This window comes from Ischnura elegans, chromosome 5 (assembly GCF_921293095.1).
Source record: "Ischnura elegans chromosome 5, ioIscEleg1.1, whole genome shotgun sequence".
NCBI classification, from domain to species: domain Eukaryota; kingdom Metazoa; phylum Arthropoda; class Insecta; order Odonata; family Coenagrionidae; genus Ischnura; species Ischnura elegans.
Genome location: NC_060250.1, coordinates 77,474,703 through 77,487,075, shown reverse-complemented (window position 1 = coordinate 77,487,075; position 12,373 = coordinate 77,474,703).

The window sequence follows — 12,373 nt, the reverse complement described above, 5'->3', positions numbered from 1 at the left end:
GGTAAATATGGTACATCAGAATTTGCGTAGTTGAGAGTCTAGTCATCAACGGAGGATTTGTATGCTTTTTATTTGCCGGTTGTGCAAATTTTCAAAATGTACGCTTTCCGTGATTTTTACCATCGGGAGAAATGCAGAGAGTAATTGTATATTGACTCAACGCTCACGGTTGGCGAGCTCTCTTTCACCAATTTGATAATAACTCCCATCCACTAAAAATACTCATCGATCACCAACCTACAAGAAGAAAGTCGGTATAATTGAAGTCTTTTGAATACGAGGGGAATAAATCGGGGCTTGGCCAAAGAGAGAAAAGTAATTGATTGATCCCAATGGAATTTCTATCTATGTTGCGGAAAATATTCTCCTCTATTGAAATACGACCATTTTTTTCTTGATTCCACTGCTGAAAAATAATGAACCATATTTATTTTTGGGAAAGTATTTTTCAGCTCTAAATTAGCCAAAAGTACGGAAAAATGTTTTATAATAGGGTGGTTTCCTTCATCAAAGAAAACGAAAGGCATTGATTGCGATTCGTTACCCACCATTAGTGTATTCATAATATACAAATTATTTTGTTTTAGAAATACCGGATTAGACGAATGGCAATGGTCCATTTTTATCCTCACTTGAAAAGGGCCAGATTGGCGCCCATGCGATGCCACTCCACGTGACGTCACAGGGACCTAGTTTCTATAGGAAAAGATAGGAGTTATGCATCGTTTGAGGTTACCAATGCATGCATGAGGTGCAGAGCTCAGGGAAACATGTCTTAACAATCACGTATTAAAACTGGCTAAGGTCGGAAAGTTTTCCTCGTTTGATAAGTTATTAATAATCCTTATTTAAGCCAAGCGTTACCAGCCAGCAGGGTACTAGGCTACCCGCTAGCAGCCTGCGTCGTATCAGCGCTAAGCCTCGCCTCAAGGTCACCTCGCAGGGCGGCTTCGGGAACCAGAAATAAGTCACGCGGAGAGATTTCCCGGCATTCATACTTACGCGTCGCGATTTCGCGCGCTTGAAAATTTTCACTTTTCATTTAATCGCGAAAAATAGATATCGTCATTCAAAAATCTAAAAGCGTGAAATACGTACTCCAGGAGTAATAATCTTTCGATTTAGGCAATAAAAAAATAATAGGAAACCACCCTATTCCCCAGTAGATATTTAATAATTGGGAGAACTCACAGATTAATTCAATTGAGGTGCAGGATTTTAGTGGCTGGTCTTTCTTGACTGTTCTGTGAGTACTCCAGCCGTTTTAGCGTCAATCGACAAAATATTCGGTTCCCTTATGGAAAATGCAATTTTTAACACTGACTCTTGTGTAATTTCTTCCATTTCCACTTCCCGCGAATTGAAATATCCTCCCAATGATTATCAGTTTCTTACTATTTTCCAGTAAAATTCTCGAATATAGTTAACGTTTGCCTTATGAAATTAAAATAGCCTAGGGTCAGGGAATAGCAGTTGGAAACTTTGGCTGGAGGAAAATTCATGCGTATAACTGTCCAAAATACAAAGTGAAATACAAAATAGATGTCTCAGATTTGGTAACTTGGTTAAAAGGGCGCGACGGTTTTCTTCGTTAGTAAGTTCTCGCTTAAGAATGTACGCTGTGATCTTGAAATATTAGGGGTAAGTATATGAATAAGATCCTTACCACTCGTTCTTTATGTTTAATAGTTGAATATTTTAGCATGCAATTTTCTCAGATGTTAAATTTTAATTTTGGGATACAAGTAAATGTTGACAAAGGTTTTCACTGCATTTCTTAAGAAGTACTAAATGGTGACGTATCTTTTAACTAGAAATTATCTGAAAATTAATGTAAAAATGGCTGTCTTGATGGTCTTACTAGCTGGGGATATAATTCCTTACCTCCTTCACCGAAGGTCTCGGGTTTGAGTCCGGCCTCGGTGAAGGTGTATCGTTCTCTACATACGGTCGAGTACTACGATGTTAAAAGCCTTGGGGGGAGGTTTTTCACTCTTTTTTGTGCGGAATACATTTACCATAAACGACACGCAACTGCTCTAAAGAGGGTGATGTGAACACGCCGTGAAGAAGAAAAAACTCGCTAAGCAGAACGTTCACTTTTGTTTTAAAGTGAGCGTTCAGCAAAAACCTTTGTTTAAAAGTTTCTTAATAGATGGCGTTCGTTCGGCAGAAATTTATTTAACAGCTTTGGTTTGATAGACTTCACGATTCACCTCTTAAAGTAGAGTATAAAAATAAATACCTGAATAAAAAATGTTTAAAAAAAACAAAACATCATTAAATGCACAAAAAGGAAAAAAATGAGATTTTCATCACTTGGAGAGTAGGGCGTGGGTGCTAATTAAGTTAAGATTTAAATTTAGCGAGTATATATCACTACTAATCAGGCTCTTCTACACTATAATAAACTTTATCATCACCCACGATTTATTCTCCGAAAAATGAAAAGCTTATGTTTTTTACTTTGTTCTGCATTTTATGCTAGTTTTGGGAGAAGTGTGCTTTTTTCATATTTTTTTAATTTTATTTATATTCAAAACAAAATGTGTGTGATAATGGATGAAAACGTACGTGTTCTTCGAGCCCACCTACCGCTACACACTTCACTTCGGATGTGCCTTGGGTTCTAAGGAGGCCACGGCCAACCTCTCCTCCATCCTCTCTTAGAGAGCCCCCTGGACTTCTCTCCATTCACGCAACCCAAGGGCACAATTTGAGGGTTGCGAGAGGACCAAACGGAGGAAAGAATGGGGAACCCTTGGGCTGACTTCAGCATCCACGTAACAATAGGGGGGGTGGGGGGAGAAGACCTTGAAGTGGGATGGGTGGGTGCTTTCGGGAAGAGTTGGAAGACTAGGTAGCTTGGCAATGCTCTCATCCTAGCCCATTATCATCCTAAAGGTTTAATTCCTTTGGAGTCAAATCGCGTAATTATGTCGTCTCTAAGCTGATTTCTTGGTAAAAGGAGATTTTGACCCTCATGAAAAATTCCCATATCATAAATCGACTTTGACCGTAGCTGAACCGTGATAAATAAAAACATTTCTCTCGAAATCATCAAAAGAATGGTACTGCATAGTGGTTTGCTGGCTCTTTTTTTTCCTTTTCGGCAGTTGACTACTTTTATGCAGTTGTAGTTTGATATTTACCCACTTAATAACTTTTATTTATTGCATGGCTGAAGTGTACTTTCATGGAGCAATACAAGAATAGTGAGAACTCATACCACCAACTGGTATCTGCATGTGTTTTCTTACTTTTTCGACGGCTACGGAGACTTGTATGGAGTATTGTATGCTGCACATTGGTGTATGCCTATCCCCTGCCAAACACCATTGCGGTGGCTCACAGACTACTATGCAGATGCATTTATACTGAGTGATGGTTGGTTATAAGTCTTTTTCAACTAGTTGAACTCTTCCTACTTCGTACTATGCTGTATTATCAGCACTAATTGTGGTGTCCGATGGTAAACTTTCGACTTTTTCTAAGTATGCAGAAAGGATCGTCGAATTTAATACTTCAATAGCCTATGCCCTTAGGTATGCGCTGCCGTTTATTCTCATGAGCCATGCTAATTTTATAATACTATGCTACTTTGTCCCTCATTCCTGTCACCATGAATACCCTAAAATTCAAGGCTAATTTATTAAAAACGTTACTCGGAGTAATCTCGTTAACCCCTTGGTAGTCAGAGGTCTATGTGATTTTTACTAAATTCATGGAGTACCAAACCATAGTCATGTTGTGGATTTCTGACAGTACACACTTGGAATAAGTATAAATGTCTTGTTCTCGTACTTATTTTCGTCCATTCCTGTTTACTTAGGCTATTTGTCGCCTGTCACTTTACTTCAAGGCTTGAAATGGTCATCCTTGACCTCCGAGAGCCTGCATAATAGGACTAGACCCGTAAAATACTTGGTCTAGTGATGTACGTAGGGACAAATAAACACGGCTTCCATTCATACCAGTCCATTTTAGCGACAAGAGAAGCCCCATAATAATTACATATTTATTATCATGTCGTCATTTGTCTGAGCTATGGTCAGCACATTTTTTTCGACTCTACTTCTAATTGGAAATTTTCGATTATTTCATGGGCAGCATTCAAACACATTTAGCACATGACTTACTTGGAGAATATTTGGCCCTTATTAATTCTTTCACACCGTAATTAATAAAACGATCGCTGAGACTTTTTGTTAAAATATTAATAAATGGCTATAAAACGTGATTGTGTGTTTTGATGTTTAAATTTTATCGTGGAACATCCCTGAATTTAACATTTCCCATGCATGCACACCTAAATTACGAACAATCTCATCATTTACACGTGTCAACTTAAACAATTTTAATGCATTCAGGCAGTACATTTTCAGTCTTTCTTCTCTAACTTTAATGAATGTATGAATCGTAATGCTTGATGAAGAACAGTTATACTTAAAAAAAAATTAGCTTTTTAACCATGTTGATCTAAAAGGCAGTTCGCTCAAATTGGCAAATATTTCAAATCTCAACAACTATACCGAGGAACGTCGCTGCTCAAAATGTAAGTACCCCTGTACGCAACGTGGTACGAAAGAATTGTCAAGGGCCAAATGTTCATAAACTAAGTAATATACTAAATGTTTTAGAAAGCACACAATAAAATCAACGAACGCTTGGAAAAAAAATGAGGAGAATTCTCTCCATTCGTACGAAACATGTTAAGAACTGAAATGCACTTACAAATTTATACGTAATCCTCGAACTCTAGTCTGTCCTCGCCCGTGACTTCCCTAGTCCTTTCGCTCGAATTCTTAAGCCATCCCCTTGAATGCTGCCGAAGCCGTCCAATTTGACCCCGAGGGCACGCCCAGCCTCACCCATCACAACAGGGGTCCGGGAAAAAGGGCTTCCGAGCTGGGATAGGTAAGGTCAGGCGGGAAAGAGGGATAAAGGGAGGGAGGAATTTCTTATTTCCATTGATGTGCCTTCGGGGGCTCTTCTCTCGTGGGTGTGTGGTCGCAGGAGTGAAAAGAAGATGTTGGTCAAGTGGGCGGCGGTGAAGCCGTGAATTGGCCAGGCTTTTGTGGCCACCATGGCCGGGACACGCATTCTTGGAAGTGGGAGACTGTGAGATGCTTACGTTTCGATATTTCTTAAATCGATATAAAATATGTATCGGGATGATTTTAATCATTTTATCAAGAGTTTTCTTTACTGGAAAGCCAAATTACTAGCAATGGACAAAGCAAGAAAGAAATAGTCACTAGACTAGCGCAGGTAAAGAGGGCTCTCCACAGAAAGAATAATCTTTTTACAGCTGATAGTACAAGCATAGAAGTATGGAAAAAATTCATATTGAGCATATAATCAACAGATTTGGGCGTTACTTGGTGGAACGATGAGGTATTCATGGTTAAATAAAAACAATGGAAATAGTACTGTTTTTATTTAACCATGAATATTTCATATTGAGCATTTTCTATGTCTCTTAAATTGATATAAAATATGTATCGGGATGATTTTAATGGTTAAATGTAGAGTTTCCTTACCTGGGAAGCCAAATTATCAGCAATGGACAAAGCAAGAAATCAATAGTCAGTAGAATAGCTTAGGCGAAGAGGGCTCTCTACACAACGAATAATCTTCCTACTGCTGATAGTACCATATATAGCATAGAAGTATGGAAACAATTCATATGGAGAATTTTTCTCTATAGAAGCGAGGCTTGGACATTGAAAACAGCAGAAAAATCAAGAGTGGAAGCGAGGGGACTGCATAGTGGGGGCCCAATTCCATTCCATAGAAGGCTGATACCTGTTGCCACTTCGATCGCATTTTAATCGGATTTCAAAAATGTCAATTTCTATGTGGCGCGGTGATGAGTGCAATGCGATCCACTTTTTTCCAATATTTTGAAGTATTGAAAATGAGAGAGAGAGAATTGAAGAGTAATAAATTTGATAAATTACATCATTATAAATGTTAATTTCGGTTGATGGCACTAATTATACCTTATTTCCCCGTGAATCCCGGATCAAGTTGTCTGTCAGCGACGCAAGTGGCGACTTTTGGAAATTCATTTAAATGTGAAGTAATTGACAACGTATTTAGAGGACGACTTGATGATCCTCTTTTGTAACGTTCATGAGTGGCAGCATTCGAAATGCGATAGTACCGAAGAATGATGAAGATAAAATGGTCGACCGTGTGGGTAACGGGGAAGTGCTGATAAGAGTGGGAGAAATGAGAAATCTTCCAAAAACCTGGAGCAAAAGACGGAACAACTTATTGCTACACAAATGACAAAACAGCTTCGTTTTCTTCCACGGATTTATTTTTTGGTATAACATGTTTCAACCTCAAGAAGTCATTCTCATGTACCGTACTTGAAAACGACCTCTTGACATTGAAAAGTGCTGCACCAAAAGAATAAACCCGTGGAAAAAAATGAAGTCGCTTTTGTCATTTGTGAACCTCAACTTCCACACAGTTGAGCCAGACGGGCGCAGCCAGGAATTAAGGCTGGGGGGGGCTTAGGTGCAACTAATAGCGGTGTGTGTGGTGGTATGGAATACCCATCAGGATAAGCGGTAGGTGCGAGATTGATAAATTGCGGAATTTTAAGATAAAAGGTTCGAAATGGTGAGTTTTATGGCTTTCTGAGGGATATTTTATTAATCCTTACACTATTCTATTAGTAATATCAATGCAATAAGTAAAATGGATTAAATTTAAATATTTCACTGAGCTCTGGGGGGGTGTTTTAACCCCCAAAACCCCCCCTCGCTGCGCCACTGGAGCCAGAAACCATTGAACTTATTGTTAGTTGGCCACATTATGAAAAGTGATGGCCTGATGTGGATAATAATTGTATCACGAAATTTCAACCCTGAATTTCTCATGCTATTCAATATCAAATAAAATTACCAATTATATATAGGTCGAAAACGCACCATTTTTAAACTACGGAAATTTTTTAGATGATATCTCCGGTTGGCCGTGAGTTTTGCTATTTTGCCGGATGCCATGGATCCATCGCGATTTTCGGCAGGTAAACCATTCGAAGTCAACGGCTGTCAAGAGCATCCGGCAACAGGGCAAACTCGCGGCCAATGGGTGCGCTTAGCTTAAAGTTTCTTTGTTTTAAAAACGGTGCTTTTTCGACCAAAACACCATCAGTAATTTTGGTTTTTACTGGCGTCAACTATCCAAGGTTAATATTTTGTGATCCAGTTTTTCTCCACCCTTGTTTTAGATTTTTCAATGAAGCATTCATCGTTAACAAGAAATTTCCTAGATGCTACCGAGTATATTTTTCGAAAATTTTACTGCAGTGGTTTTGTGCAATGCGGATTACAGTGTCCAAAAACGATAACTCCTGTATCGATACAACGCTCATCGATTCCTTCCACGGGCTTCTATCCGCGGCACCCAAGTCTTCAACATATCAGCGAACGGGGGCTGAGAGAGGTTCGGAATTGGGGTGAGGGTATGGGCCCTTTTTCGATGAGCTAGGTTGACGGGGGATCCGAAACCTTTTCTCCTCTTTCCACGGGAAAACGCCACGTGTGCGCGTGGCTGGGGAATGGAGGTGGCTATTCTGGAGTTTGGCCGGCAGGTATGTACCCCTGCCCTACCCCATTTTGCGGCACAATGGAGCCCTTGGGAATTGATTGGGGAGTCTTGAGTATAGTGGCTATTGTTGGGTTCCCCGATGAAGTTGAAGTCGCGGAGGGGAGAGGGTTAGTTCATATTTTGTTCGCTTCCGCCAAGGGAACGCTCCTGTCCTTTTACCTTCGGTTAGAAGAATCCATTTGATTCCACAGGGTCGAAAAAATTGCCACAAAATTTAAACCCTTAAAAAATGATGCCAGCAAGAATCAAAACTACTGATGATGTACCGAAAACACTAAATTTTTAAGCTACAAAAACTTCGAGTCAAGCGCTCCAATTGGACACAAGTTTGCCTTGTTGCCGGATGTCTAGGATACATCGCAATGAGAAGGATAAACACTAAAAGTCATGAGCCGTCTAGGGCAGGCGCGAAGCTCGGAATTAAGGCTAGGGGGGTTTTAGGAGCAACTAATACTGGGCGGTATGGAATACGGGAGTTGCGGGTACCCTCCCCCAGAAAATTTTTAAGATAAATAGATCAAAATGGTGAGTTTTACGGCTTTCTGAGGGATATTTTATTAATCCTAACATATTCTATAAGGAATATTTATCCAATTAAGTACAATGAACTAAATTTTAAAACTTTACTGAGATCTGGGGAGTTTATCCCCCAAAATCCCCCCTCGCCGCGCCACTGGTCTAGGGCATCCGGCAACAGGGTATATTTGAAGCTGATTGGCTCCTCCTGGCATCAGCTATCCTGGGTTAAAATTTCGTGAGTGGTATTTCTCCACCCTATATTTAAATTAGGTCAGATGACGCATTACTCCCCGTCCCTTGATCAGTCTTTCATCGTGACGTGACTATTATTTAAAACTTACCCGACCATCTTGAAATTATCACGGTTTGATAAGTGCATAAACACTTTCGTGCAATCTTGCTTTGGATCAAATATTTGAATTTGATATCAGTATTCTCTCAAATGAGAAACTTAAGTAGGAATTTGAAATGCACGTAAGTATTCACACGGGTCTAGTTTACGTAACTTTAAACGTAATAACATGCAAATGTGTGAACGCGTATGATGGCCAGTAGAGTCAATAACCAGTATATTTAAAATCGATTAAAATCCAAGCACCTCTCATACCAAGGCCTCCCAGACATAAAAACTTGCTTCACAAAATTTTAAAAAAATTATGCACCTGTAAAGAAGCACAAAGTCTAAACTCAGGCCAGTGAGGTAAAATATTAGAAACAAAAATCATCGGGCTAACCCGCTCCACGTCCTTTCTATTTTCTCTCCGACAGCGCCTCAATCTTCCGTCCTGGCCAATTAAAGCAGCAGATTAAAAACAATAAAAATAAAAAATAATGCGTGTAATGCGCTGTGTTACGCCACTATATACTAATCTCAGCATTGGAAAAAATGTAATATATATTATCTTTCGGTTTACAACTTTTAATACGCAATTCGCTAACGGAGTGAAAGTTAATTTTTTGCATGATTAATGACCATAATTAATGCCTGTAAATTAAATATCATGGACTTAAAAGACAAAATTCCCTGTCCGTTGTTTTTTTAGTTGATCCAAAAATGTATAATGAGCATGAAATAAAGCTGTGATTATGTGATACTCATCTATTTGCAGTTACCAACTGAGCTCAAGCGGAAAATTCAAGGAGCCTTCCAAGTTTTCGTTAATTTTAAGTGAGGATTAACATTTTGTGTTTGTAGTTTTCTGGGAATGTAGCGCTTGCTTTCCGATTCTAAAATTCGTATTTGTTTATGCATATATAACGAAGCAAATTGCGTAAAGCCTTCTGTTTTATCCCATTTATTTGGTCAAGAGCATCATTAATAGCCAAATGCCTCTTAGGAGTTCCACGGTATTACCACTCATAATATCACTCCTTTTTACGTTTTAGCATCTATTTGAACAATATACAACTCTCTCCACTCCTGATCATTCCTTCGCTTTTTTTACGATCCATTTTTGCCTCTCCTCCACAGTGTTGCCATTTGTGTACGGCCATGTAACAAACGTAGCCTACTAACAGAGCAAGTGATAACAATGGCATGCTCTGCGATTAACATTAATTTGTTTGTTATTGCATTATTCTTCCTTCCTTCCAATTATCTTTCAAAGTTAGTTTAGGATGACTTATCATGGAATCTTTCTTTGGAATTTATATTGACCGTGGCGCAAAAAAGGTTAGTTAGGCGCAATTATCAAGGTTGTAACGCTATCGTTTAGGAAAAGCCACTCATCCACTCTTTTTATAAAACTAGATATCCTCCCATTGAGGCATCTATTCATTTATAAAGTCCTTTCTATAACCGTAACGGTGAAAAGGCCAGACCACAAACTTATTAGGTACATCAGATATTGGAGAAACTTTGATATACCTAGGCCAACGGCTGAAATTTATCGACAGTCACATCAATGCTTGGGGCCAAAATTACTTAGTATGTTGCCTATCAATGTGGAAAAGAAGGAGGAAAGATGGGGATTTACATCCGCTGCTAAAAATGGCTTATGCGATTTGAGGAAGTAGAGTTTTTGCTAAGAAATTTAGCATAAAATATTCTCAATACAAGGTATATCGTACATATACATGTAATTGTTATGCATTTCTAAAAGCAATTTAGTTACCATGTGTATGCGCGTACCCAGCGAGGGGCAGGAGGGGCAGCTTCCCCCCCCCCCCCTGAAGCAAAAATCGCAAAAGTCTTTAAGCAAATTCAGTAATGAATTGAAAGGGATGTATTCAACAGTTTTTAAACCCGCGAAAAAAATATGAAATAGTATAATTTACTTAAATCTTTCAACTTTATTATAATTATATTTATAAAAATCTTTCATCTGTAAGACTTAAATTTCCATCCAGGTTGTTAAATATAATTTGCTATAATTTCATCCACGTGACCATATTTTGGAAAACTTTTTTTCGGTTTTACCAATGCTTGGTATGTGTGAAAAATTTATAAGTATCACCTTTTTAATAAAATGTATGACTAACAAGATCTTTTCACGGCTAAAGTTTTGATTGCCTTTGCAACTTACTGATTCGTCGTTTTTAACTCACTACTTACCTTTTTCATCAATTTTTAAAATAGTGTATCAAAAAGCTACTACAAAAGGAACTACTGACACTATTTTCGATAATTTATTGCATTTAAGTTTCCATGTGCCGTTTCGAACTTACGCGTGAACGGAATATAACCAATTTCTATCCTCAGACTGGCGAACTGCCCGCTCCTCTTTGACCTTTCGAATCACAATTCTCTACGTCACCTTTCATTCTCATTCATCAATTTGACCGTTCAGTAAAGTCAACAATACATTCCCATTCAATGGTAGGCACTCCCGTGAAACTGCAAACCCTTAACATTCGGAAATGCGAAGCATCCTTCTTAAAGGTCATTATCTACCCGTGCTGAGTGCGTGAGATAAGGTCAACAATCGGAGTGGCCATTGCGGGACTGAAATATGAATTGGACACGAGACTCGTGGTGAGGCAAGAGGTCCCTCGCGAAAGGATTTGATGGGACATTCCGTTCTTCTTTGTTGCGAGGGTCGAAATAAGGGAGTGTACATGCACTCAGTCTTCACAGGACGTGCTTCATTGTTGCATCATCACCGTGGCGATGTGACTCGCACTTTGACTGACCTTTCTGTGACAGGTTAATTGGAGCGAAGGTTAGAGCTGAGGTATTTCGTTGGGTCTAACAACATGAAGCCACTCTTTGAACGCGTCGCTCCCAAGGCGAGCAAAATTCACTCCGTCGGTGGCATTTACGCATCTCCGAAACCGACTTCAATCTCATTTGCTCTCCATTAAATTCCACCTCTCCTCACCAATCTAGACCGGCGTTTACGTAATTCTGCTGGAACGTGTGGCTCGTCCCAGTCCCCGATTATTGCTAACCGCTAACTAGTTTTTGTTTTCTATAATGGACATTTGGACCTGTGCTGCATCTAGTAATCCATGTTTGTATGGGAGCTCAAATCAGCTGCTTATTTTTGCACGTATTATTATTATTTATTAAATATTATTATACACACTTATAACACAGGCCAAAAAAAATTTTGTTTGAAAACTTTTTTATTTTAATAGCCAGTCTTCATAAATTTTTATGTTCTGAATCCAAACCTGGTTTTAGTTTTTTTGTATCACCTATAGTTTCCAAGCAATATGTATTTTAATATTTAGTCTAATGCCCCAATACGGTACATAGGGAAATCAATGAAACACTGTGTTACATCATAAAATAGTTTGTATTTACTGTTCACTACATCGTGATAAAATTGTTTGTATTTACTACAGCGAGATAATACATGGTTCACTTGTCAACTGGAATTGATCTTCATTTTTTTCCCCATTTTTATTTGAAGCATTTTGTGTAGCTTTTTCTTCGATGAATCGCTTGCTGAACTTCTCGGTGAAATAACAACAGTAATCCCCCATTATCTTCGTTAATTAGACCTACTTTTTCAATTTTATTGTAGCTATAAAAAAGCTGTTAAATTCTAAAAATATTGCTTGATTTCATAAATTTAACTGTAAAATGTGAATAAATGGTGGGTGATACAACTTTAAAACCATTATATTTGGATTCAACAACTTAAAAAACATAAGAATAAGGTATTTTCAGTAAAACAGTTTTTTCATTGTTGGCCTGTGTAATTTTTCCCGTCATCAATTGCGAATGTTGCGTAATACAAACTGTATTTTGTGGATTTGTATTTCCCTTGCCCAACAA